We start from the raw sequence: 9459 nt of genomic DNA, 5'->3' as shown, positions 1-9459 counted from the left end.
CTAGAGGCTGTCCCAGATTTGGCAGTCCTAACCGTGCTGTGGAAACAAGACAAAACACAGAATGCATTAATATAAGAGTTGAGAGAGCTCTGTTTCTTTGGGGGCTGGTAAAAGGAAATGCATCTCTGAGAAGAGGAAGAGGAGCCATTGAACCAAAAAGAGTACCCGTTTCTTCAAATAATTCTGAGAATTCAGTGGATAAGAATTATTGTAGATTTTTGATTTATAATTCTATTGAAAAATGATAGTCCCGATCATAAGCTTGCAAGTGTAAGAGCACTTATGTCAACATGTTATGTTTTAGCAAAGTGAGGGAGCATGAGATGCGAGACTATTTCATTGCAGTTCTATGTAGTGAAATATTAAGAAAAAAATATGCCTGTGCTTCCCTGCTTGAAGGCTTTAATTAAGTGTAGCTATCTTCCTCACCCAATCATTTTCCTTAATTATTTGGAACACTGACTTAATGAAATTCTGTGACTTAAATTGAGAAATATATTTTTGTCAGAAGAAAAACAAGTTACTAGAAATCAATAGTTTGTCTTACTATTTTAGCAATGACAAACAAGGAATGTTAGCTTTGGTTTTAAAAAAAAAAAAGAAGAGAAAAAAAAGAAAATTGCTCAGGAAAGCTTAAAATTTATCCAAGCACAAATTTCTTTAAAAGTTACATATATCTGGGCTCATGCTGAATTTTGGTTTTAGTCACATGCTTCTAGTGGATTTTTTTTTAATTGGTAGAGAATTAGAACATAATACTTCCCAAGGAAATAACCTCTGTTTTCTTAATGAAACTGCATAATTTTATTGACTTTTGGAGAGTTCACCTCTTAAACAGTTCAAGTAAAAGTGCAGTGTGTGAGAAATGGGGTATAAATGGGTCTTTTAAATTACCTTGAGAAGCTAAGGATATCTTTATAGCATCACTATTTAGTAATTGATACATTCATCCTAAATCTCAACTTTGCTGCTGCAGCAAGTCACAAAAATTAGCATAGCAATTCTAAAGAACAAATGAGTCCCTTGCTGTAAGTTTCTTGGCTACTGATATTTTCATTTATTATTGTGATGTTTTTCTGGTGTTTTGCCACGGATCTTTTGTTCACATGACATAACATGCAGTTAAAATTACCTCATTTTCTGTCTGTTTTTCAATAAACAGAATAAGTTACACAAATATGCCATGTTCTTAGCTGTAATGCAGTGTTCTAAATGACAAAGATGATTTGACTTTTAATATTCCTAATTTTTTTTACTTTATAATGTCTTATATTATAGCTATAAGGATAATAAAATGATTTCTTCAGCTCTATATTGCATTAGATTTTCACAGCAGATTAGAAACAATCCTAAAAATATCCAATCCTAAATATATCCAGATAAATTTTTATCTCATTTTTTATAGCACATAAATAGAACAGCTGAAATTTTATTCTAGAAACAGATCTAATTTGAGTAAAAACACTTCAGGTAGGCTGGAACAAATTAAAGCATAAAAGTGGGAATGTGTGAAAGAAACATATGCTTCCATTCCAAGATTTGTCGTATTTAGCTACGACATTGCTAATGTCCTGCTGTTTTGTTGTTTGTTTTTTTTCATACAGAGGAATATATGAGCAGTCAAATTTCTTTAAGATGGGCCAGTAGTCAATTATAGCTTTATAAAAGAATGTCTTGGCAGATGCAGTTGTATTCCACATGCAGAAAAAAAATCCACATGTATTTTCTTTTTGACAGCAGTCTAACAGCGAGTTGTGTGATGCAGAATGGTAGAAAAACAGGGTGGAACAGACCCCACACAGATATGAAATCCATCTGTTCAACTAAGGAAAGAATCCAGGAGACAGTAGTATCAGCCGAACTACCTTGATAAAAATTAGATGCAAGATTCCAAGTATGGGCCTTTCCTTAAACTTAAAAACTCCTTTGAAGTAGAGCAAGCCAGGACAGAGCTCACTGTAGGACTTGAGCTTTTGCTCTAACATTATGAAGCAATGTATATAACATTTGTCTCACTTTATGTATAGAGGTTGTTCTTATGCACCCTGAACATGTTCATTAATATTCACCCAACCCAAGGAATGTGAATGATTATGTTTTGCTTTTAGAACATAAGAGTGTACACAGAGTGTACACAACTGCCTACTACCCTTCCTTATATGAAATGTACAACAAAAAAGCCTATCTTTACCCCTTATTATATCAACTTCCATGTGTTTCAGTCTTCAACAAGTCTAGCTGTGAAAATAATATTTGCAGTGCCAATTAACCCCTTTCTAGGAAAAAATGTTTCTCTATTTCTTAGAATAGTTTAACTTTAAAACCTACTGCAATAAAATAGCTGCAGATTAATAGTCTTCAATATCCCATTAAATGTAAAGGCCAGACTTTTGAAAGGTTAACAAAAAAGTTATGGGCTTTTGAAGAGTAAATTCTGGAAAAAAAAAATTTGTAATTAAAATTTTAATGCTTCAGCCATGTTAAATTGCTATGCACTGGAATATGGGATGGGTGAAGTTCAGAAACAGTGTTTAATCTTAAAGCTGCTCCAAAACAAAAGGACTCAGAAAATCAATTTTAAAATGAGTGGAGACAATTATTGCTACAGATGTGGTAAAACAAAATATATTAATTCCGTGAAAGAAATGAAGTCAAAGTTTGTCTAGTTTTTTTTTTTCCTATTATAAAGGAAACCAGAAGTCAGATGAAACAAACAAACAAACAAACAAATAAACAAAACTTAAATTTGAGGAACAAGAAGTTATTTTCTTCTCATGAGGGAAAGCAGCCTGACCATTGAACTTAGAGGATGGTTCATCCTTATCCAGCAGTTTGCACAATCTAGACTTGTAGCATTTCTTTATTGTGACTGTCCTGTGATTAACAGTATGAATATTTGCATCCCTCTGTAGAAAAAATAAAAATAAAAATCAACTATTAAAAACATTGTTAAATAAGAAACGCTAGCCCATATCTACATTTCAGAGACATAAAATTACACTGAATGTGTAATATCAAGTTAGCATAAAAGACACTGGAAGAAAAAAATAACTGTAAGCTAAGAAGTGTTCATATAATCTTTATCACAGGTAGCTCTTTCTTACTTACACTGAGCTCTCAATTTTTACTTGTCTTGTTTCAGTTACAGCAAAGAAAATCCATACATCATTTTACACAGTTCACTTTTGTTCAGATATACTGATACAGCAGGAGTCTTTACTACAGTGATTTCTGGCCTGATTTTATAAGAACCATCAAACTCTTAAAAAATCAGAAAACTCATAAGTTTTTGTACCACTGCTGATATTTGTAAGATGTTTCTTTATCCAAACGGAGAAAGGAAAAGCTCTGGAATTCTGAATCCGTTTCTGATAGTCCATGGTCTTAGAAGCAACTCACCAAACTGGGGGGGATGGGCTCAGATGTTGTTAAGTGTGAAAGAAATAGAAAACAGCATGGACTAATAATATAAAAAATCAAATTATCTCTCATTAACAAACACTATGATTTTTTTAAGACTATTTAAGGCCCCCAAATGGAAGTTCTCAATATAGCCATAGGTTTTTCCCGTACTACACCACTGTATTGCTGAGATTCTTAAAAAATTTTGTTCCCACTCCAAACTTTGTTATAAATAAATTAGTTTCAATAAGCAACAGTGTGCAGATGCTACAGTACAGTAAGCTGAGACAGGATAAGATCTCTATAAAAAATTATTCTTTCCTTTTTATTAAAAAAATACCTGCAGACCCCAAATTGAGAAAAACTGTAGTGCCAATTGCTGTAGTGGTTGATTTGTCTGGCTTTTAAAATCCAGTTCCTAACAGAGGTTCATCAATGAGGTATCCTTTTATGTGGGTCTTGAGAGCTATTAGGAAAAACTGCTTTGCAAAACAGGCTGGGAAATGTAGTTCTGCAGAAAGTGATTATTTTGGCAATTAACCTCTAAGCACACTGCTAAACAAGGATGAAGAGCTGGAGTGCTTGATTGAACTGTGTTACAGTTAAAGACAACTTGGCAGTAAGCAACACAGTGTCAGGGGGTAATAACAGTGTATGAACTTATTTGTGCTGTGTTTTGTACAGGTTATCTGAGATTCTAGATTCAGTGCTGTGATGGCTTTCTTTAAAGTAGTAAGATTCTTTCTGTGAGTGTAATGTAGGATACTTGGTTTTATCTCACTTGTTTAACAAAAGACTATGTGAGCAACATGCAATAAATCATCTGCTGTAACCTGTTAAGAATTTTTTTTTGTGGTAAAAGCTGAAATCTTGAATTTTATGACACTTCTTCAATATTCAGACAAAGAGGTGATAGCTTTTGCTTACAGCTATCCGCTTTCTGTATGATAAAATCAATAGTTTTACACACCCTAGAATTCAGTTTTCTACAACACTGATGCTGTAGTGTTCCTGCAGATAGGTGATGCTGTACTGCCTGAGAATATTTTTAGTCCCTCATATCTGAAAGTCACAGAATTTATTGGAAAATTAGATTATCCAGTTTACGATACACAATCTCTTACATTTTTAAAGTAGGTTTACCTGAATGAATAATATTTTTCAGAAATTCTTAGTGAATGCTTTTTATCTTCAATCTGAATCATCCAATGGATATTTAAAACAAAATACCTACTTCTAAATTTAATCTTGCATGAACGCTAAGCAATAAAATGTAGAACGTGTTTCGTATATGAAAAACAATTAACTCTCAATGTGATTTTAGCATGAATTTTAGAGTGGAAGGAGAGAGAATTGAGAGTGAGTTAAAAGTGCTGACAACCATAACTATAGTTTCTGACTTCTTTATTTTCATTACAAACATGGCAGTGATGCTGCCACCAGTGACACGACATAGAAAGCTCACTGAGGATTATGCTCCTTTTCAGCATGAAGGTGACACAGAATTCATTTGGGTGGAAAGCTGGTACCAAAAGCTTCTCTAATGCAACTTGACATGTCTAGTTTAGCAGATTTGACCTCCAGCTACTGTTGCAGATGTATGTGGATCACCTATAGATCTTGTGTCATTGCCTCTCCCTGTATAAATGAATCTCTCTATTCTCCTATCTCAAGGAGTCTAAGGTAACACCAGATGTTCGTGCTTAGATGGTTGAACTCAATGCTTCCCATTCTTGGAAAATTTATTTCTAGCTCATGAAAAAACAATGAAAAGACACTATCTTCTTTGACAGATAATTATGGTTAGAATGACTGGGATTTCTCATCCTAGTTAAGAAAACAGTTATATTGACTTCAGACTGTGTTTACTTTTCTGTAAATGGCTGAGATGTGTCCAGTGACAACATTCTGTTTCTTTGATGTTAACCCCAATGAAATCTGTCATTTGCTGATTTGTTTTCACCAACTGAGTCTGCTCTGTATGGTTAGTGACTATTAAGAAGACATATTTAAATAAGAATGTAAATGTTTGTTCCTCTGTACTTTCACTAGGGTTAGTAGGGAAATTAAAATTCTTCACCAATTTTTTCTTATTCTGACAATATTTAATGATGTTATGATGCTTTGGTACCCTCTTTAAAGAATTTAAAACAGGCTAGCATGAGAAGAGATGAAAATATCTACCAATATAACTGCTAATTACTATGGTCACAGTGTGCCAAAGGTTATGCAAGTGTTTAACTTCAAACATACACACAAATCTGCTATGATGGCCTCTAATGAGCATGTTTATAATGGAGACAGAGAGCCTCAGAAATTTTAGACAAAATGAGCCTTGTGCATCTTCTAACTTTTTCATGATTCTGCTTCTGTGATCAAAAATTTTCTGAGAACTGCTTCACTGCTTAGCCTTTTTCCTATACCAGTTTTTCGGTGAAGTAGGACTCCTTCCATTCTAGCAACTTAGAGTGAAATTATCTCACATCACCACTAAAGACAGATGGGTAAAGAACTGCAGTGATTTTTTGAAACAGTGATTTTTTAGGTGTCTGATCACAAAAATGGAAGCCAAACCTCTCAGTGTGCTTTCTATGCAATGCAGTGAGGACTGCTAGTTCCCTCAGAGATGAAATTCAAAGACACTCAGATTCAATAGGAAACTGCTAGCACTTTCAGCACTTACCAGTAGAAATATAATTTTTATGTCCTGTTTATGTACATACCACTGCCAGTTCTGTAAAGGAGATATTATACAACCTCCTCAAAATCCAAACCCAGAACCTACTCTTGAGGGAAGATGCCTAATCTGAAAGAATGAAAAAAATGTGCTACAAGTATTGTAATGTCCTCCTTTTTCAAAATAATCGCCTAATTTTGACACTTAATCAGAAATGCTTTTACAGTAGCGCCTAATGCACTGACTTCAAAGTGTGGAGTTCTAAAGTCTCCCCTTTCCCTCAAGATTCTTCATTCTTTTTTGATGCATGGACTGTTGAACAAAAAAGTTAGTAGCCTGCAGGCATATTCAGTGTGTTCTCCTGTACTGAAAATGAAAGATTCATGAAGGCATCAGGAGAAACTGTGGAAGTGCAAGTTTCTAACTGGCTAGAGTAGCTTTCTGAATGGAGCAAATCTTCCCAAAGCATGCAAGGTAGTTCTTAGTAGTTCCTGCGTAAATACTGTGGCTACTGGGCCATTATAATGACAGATACAGGTGATTGGGTTTTTCTGTTCAGTTGGGTTTTTCTGTGTGTTTTTTTCTTTTTCTTTTTTTTTTTCATTCTTTTTTTGGGGGGAGGGGTGTTGTTTTGGTTTTGTTTGTATAGAAGGAAACTACAAGTGCACTTTGGCAGAGTTTGTCTTATTGAGTATGTGTCACCACTAGCTGCTGCAGACGCCTTCCAGATTGGGTGTCTTGGGAGTTAGGCATTGCAATGCCTGTTTTCTGGATCCTGACAGAGCTTGTGCTTTGGGCTATTGGGGAAACAAGGCAAAACTGCACCTGCTTGGAAAAAAATGCCATATTTGTGTAGGGAAATGATTTACCAGACAAATATCCTCAAGTTGTTTTTTATAAGTACTTAGCATTTAATTGCACGATTATTCCTAAATTCTACTGTGACTTTAGCTGTAAAAGTAACTTAAGTGGTTAACTAGTGGATCTGTGTCTTAAGTGCAGCAAATCTCACAATCAATCCTGCAGGAAAGAAAACATTCCTGTTCCATTTGCTCCATAGATGGGAAGAGGCAGAGACAGCAACACACCAAATATCTCAGTATTTCCAAATTAATAATAAGAACGTTACCATTTTGCTTTTGGATACAGTTTTTTGATATTTTTTTTTATTATTATTATTTTGAAGGGGGATAAAGTGTTGGGGCTTACATAAATATTTCTAATGAAAAAAAAAATCAACAGGAAAAGCATTTGCAGAGTAGTCCTCAGAGCCCTGGTTATTACAAAGGAATTCCACAGCATGCAAACAGACCATAAACACTCCATCTGTATAATTCACTTTATATAAGAGAAAATGTGAGGAAAAACAAATATATTAAATAATAAGTTTGTTTTTATTAAACAAAGGGAACTCTTTGAGATACTTTTTTCCATTTATCAATCAAGGTACTGAGCCAAGCTATGTAAGTCTGTTTCTATGTGCGTGTGTAATTCTGGTGTCAAGAACAACACGTGATTATCACATTAATGTTTAGATACAGCTATTTTTCTTTATTTTCTTGTCTTGTCTTTTCTCAAATGCTGCCCTTATCTACATAAAGGTTGTATTTCAAAGATACTGTATGTTCAAAATAGAAGACAGGGAAAGTAAATTCCAGACACAGTGTGTACATTCTCACCTTATTTTTGCATGGAATTATTTATTTCTGCACTTTGATAAAAGCAAGCTAATTTTTTGTATGTTTTAATGTAATTTTAAGGAATTACGTATCTCATTTTTTTTCTTACTGATGCAAGCCAGAAAGATTTCCTTGTCAATGAAATTATACTAGTACCAGCAGTTATATATACCAGGACAAATACTGTCAATTAAAAAAAGAAAGAAGGATAACTAATTATAGATTAAGCTTCTACCAAGTCATGACATTGTACAGAACATTATGAGGTTAATAATCATGATTTTTACTCTATTCAACTGCAAAAGGGTCCTAATTTGCAACCAAACAGGTGTTGTTTATAAACTTCCACTGACTTTAGGAGAAGTAATATTTTTCTTAGGGAAAAAAAAAAACAAAGTCCTGTACAAATTCACACTCCCAATAAATATGGGTGGTGAGTTTCATGTGGCCACACTAAGGATTTCTCTGTCTAGCTTTACTGCATTTTCATAGAGGAGAGCTCTACAGACCTCTTGTTTGAGCTGAGCCTCATTACAACAGAATAAAAAGCTCATGGCAGTCACTAGATGATTTATCTTTTAAATTCTTTGATAATTAGAGAATCTTTTGCAGGTGAGGATCCAAAGCACAGAAAATTTCCTAAGATAAGCTGTAACAGAGCACAGAGTGGATTAGGTTTCAGCTAGAAACCCCGTAGAACAAACTGTCCTCTATTGCCCTGATGTGCCGTCACATACTGCTCACATTGGAGGATGGCAGAGTGCAAGACACGTATAAAAGCAGAACCGTTTAATGTCACTGGCTCAGGTAACTGCTCGTATCCATCATCTCAGGTAATGCACTGTCACATGAGCCCAGACACCAGACCTGGAGCTGATTTGCAATTAGCTGACTTTGAGTGGAAGCAGAATTAAAGCCAGATATTTCTGTATGCCTGAGCACATATTCATGGCACAGACACTCCTATGGATTAACCTAGTAGTCTCCCCTTCACATTAAAACCGCTGTATGAAGACAAATTTCAGTTGAGATGTTGTATTGTGTTTCTCTCAATTTATTCTGTGTAGTGAGCTACATAATTCAATGTATAGTGTGCCTTGAAATTGTCCACTTTCAGTTCTTTATGCTGTAGATGTTACTATACTTAACACTGTCAGCAAATCTTTCTGAGTTAATTTTTGCTGGGCAGCCAGGGGAGATGATAGCACATTTATCAGTAATTAGAAGTGTATCTATCTACCTTCATGTGGAAAAGAACAAATATCTGCTTAAGAAATATTGTGCAAAACAGAGGAAAAGGGAAATGTTATACATGTGATCAGCTTCAGGGATTAAACTCTCACACACATGGATCAATAGAGATCATTAAACATAATTGAAAATAGCAGTTTTCATTTTATTTTTATTATAAAATACAGCTAAATGCTAAGTAGTATCATATTTTCCCAAGTTTATGTCAGCTTATGAAGATACAATAATTGCTTAAGGCAAGAGTATTAAATTATGCCTGCTCAGATTGTGGTCCTGTGTAAGCGAGGGTCTCATTTTTCATGAAGTTTCTTTAGAATCACCAAATGTAGGGATGAAAAGACCTACAATATTCCACAACTTGCCCGAGAGTTATTCATTACATGAAAATAATAATAATAAAAAGATTTTACTTTGGTATAGTGGAAGAAAAATGCTGAATTTTCAGAACTT

The sequence above is a fragment of the Meleagris gallopavo genome, chromosome 3, assembly GCF_000146605.3.
Source record: "Meleagris gallopavo isolate NT-WF06-2002-E0010 breed Aviagen turkey brand Nicholas breeding stock chromosome 3, Turkey_5.1, whole genome shotgun sequence".
Taxonomy (NCBI): domain Eukaryota; kingdom Metazoa; phylum Chordata; class Aves; order Galliformes; family Phasianidae; genus Meleagris; species Meleagris gallopavo.
This window is presented reverse-complemented; position numbering follows the sequence as displayed.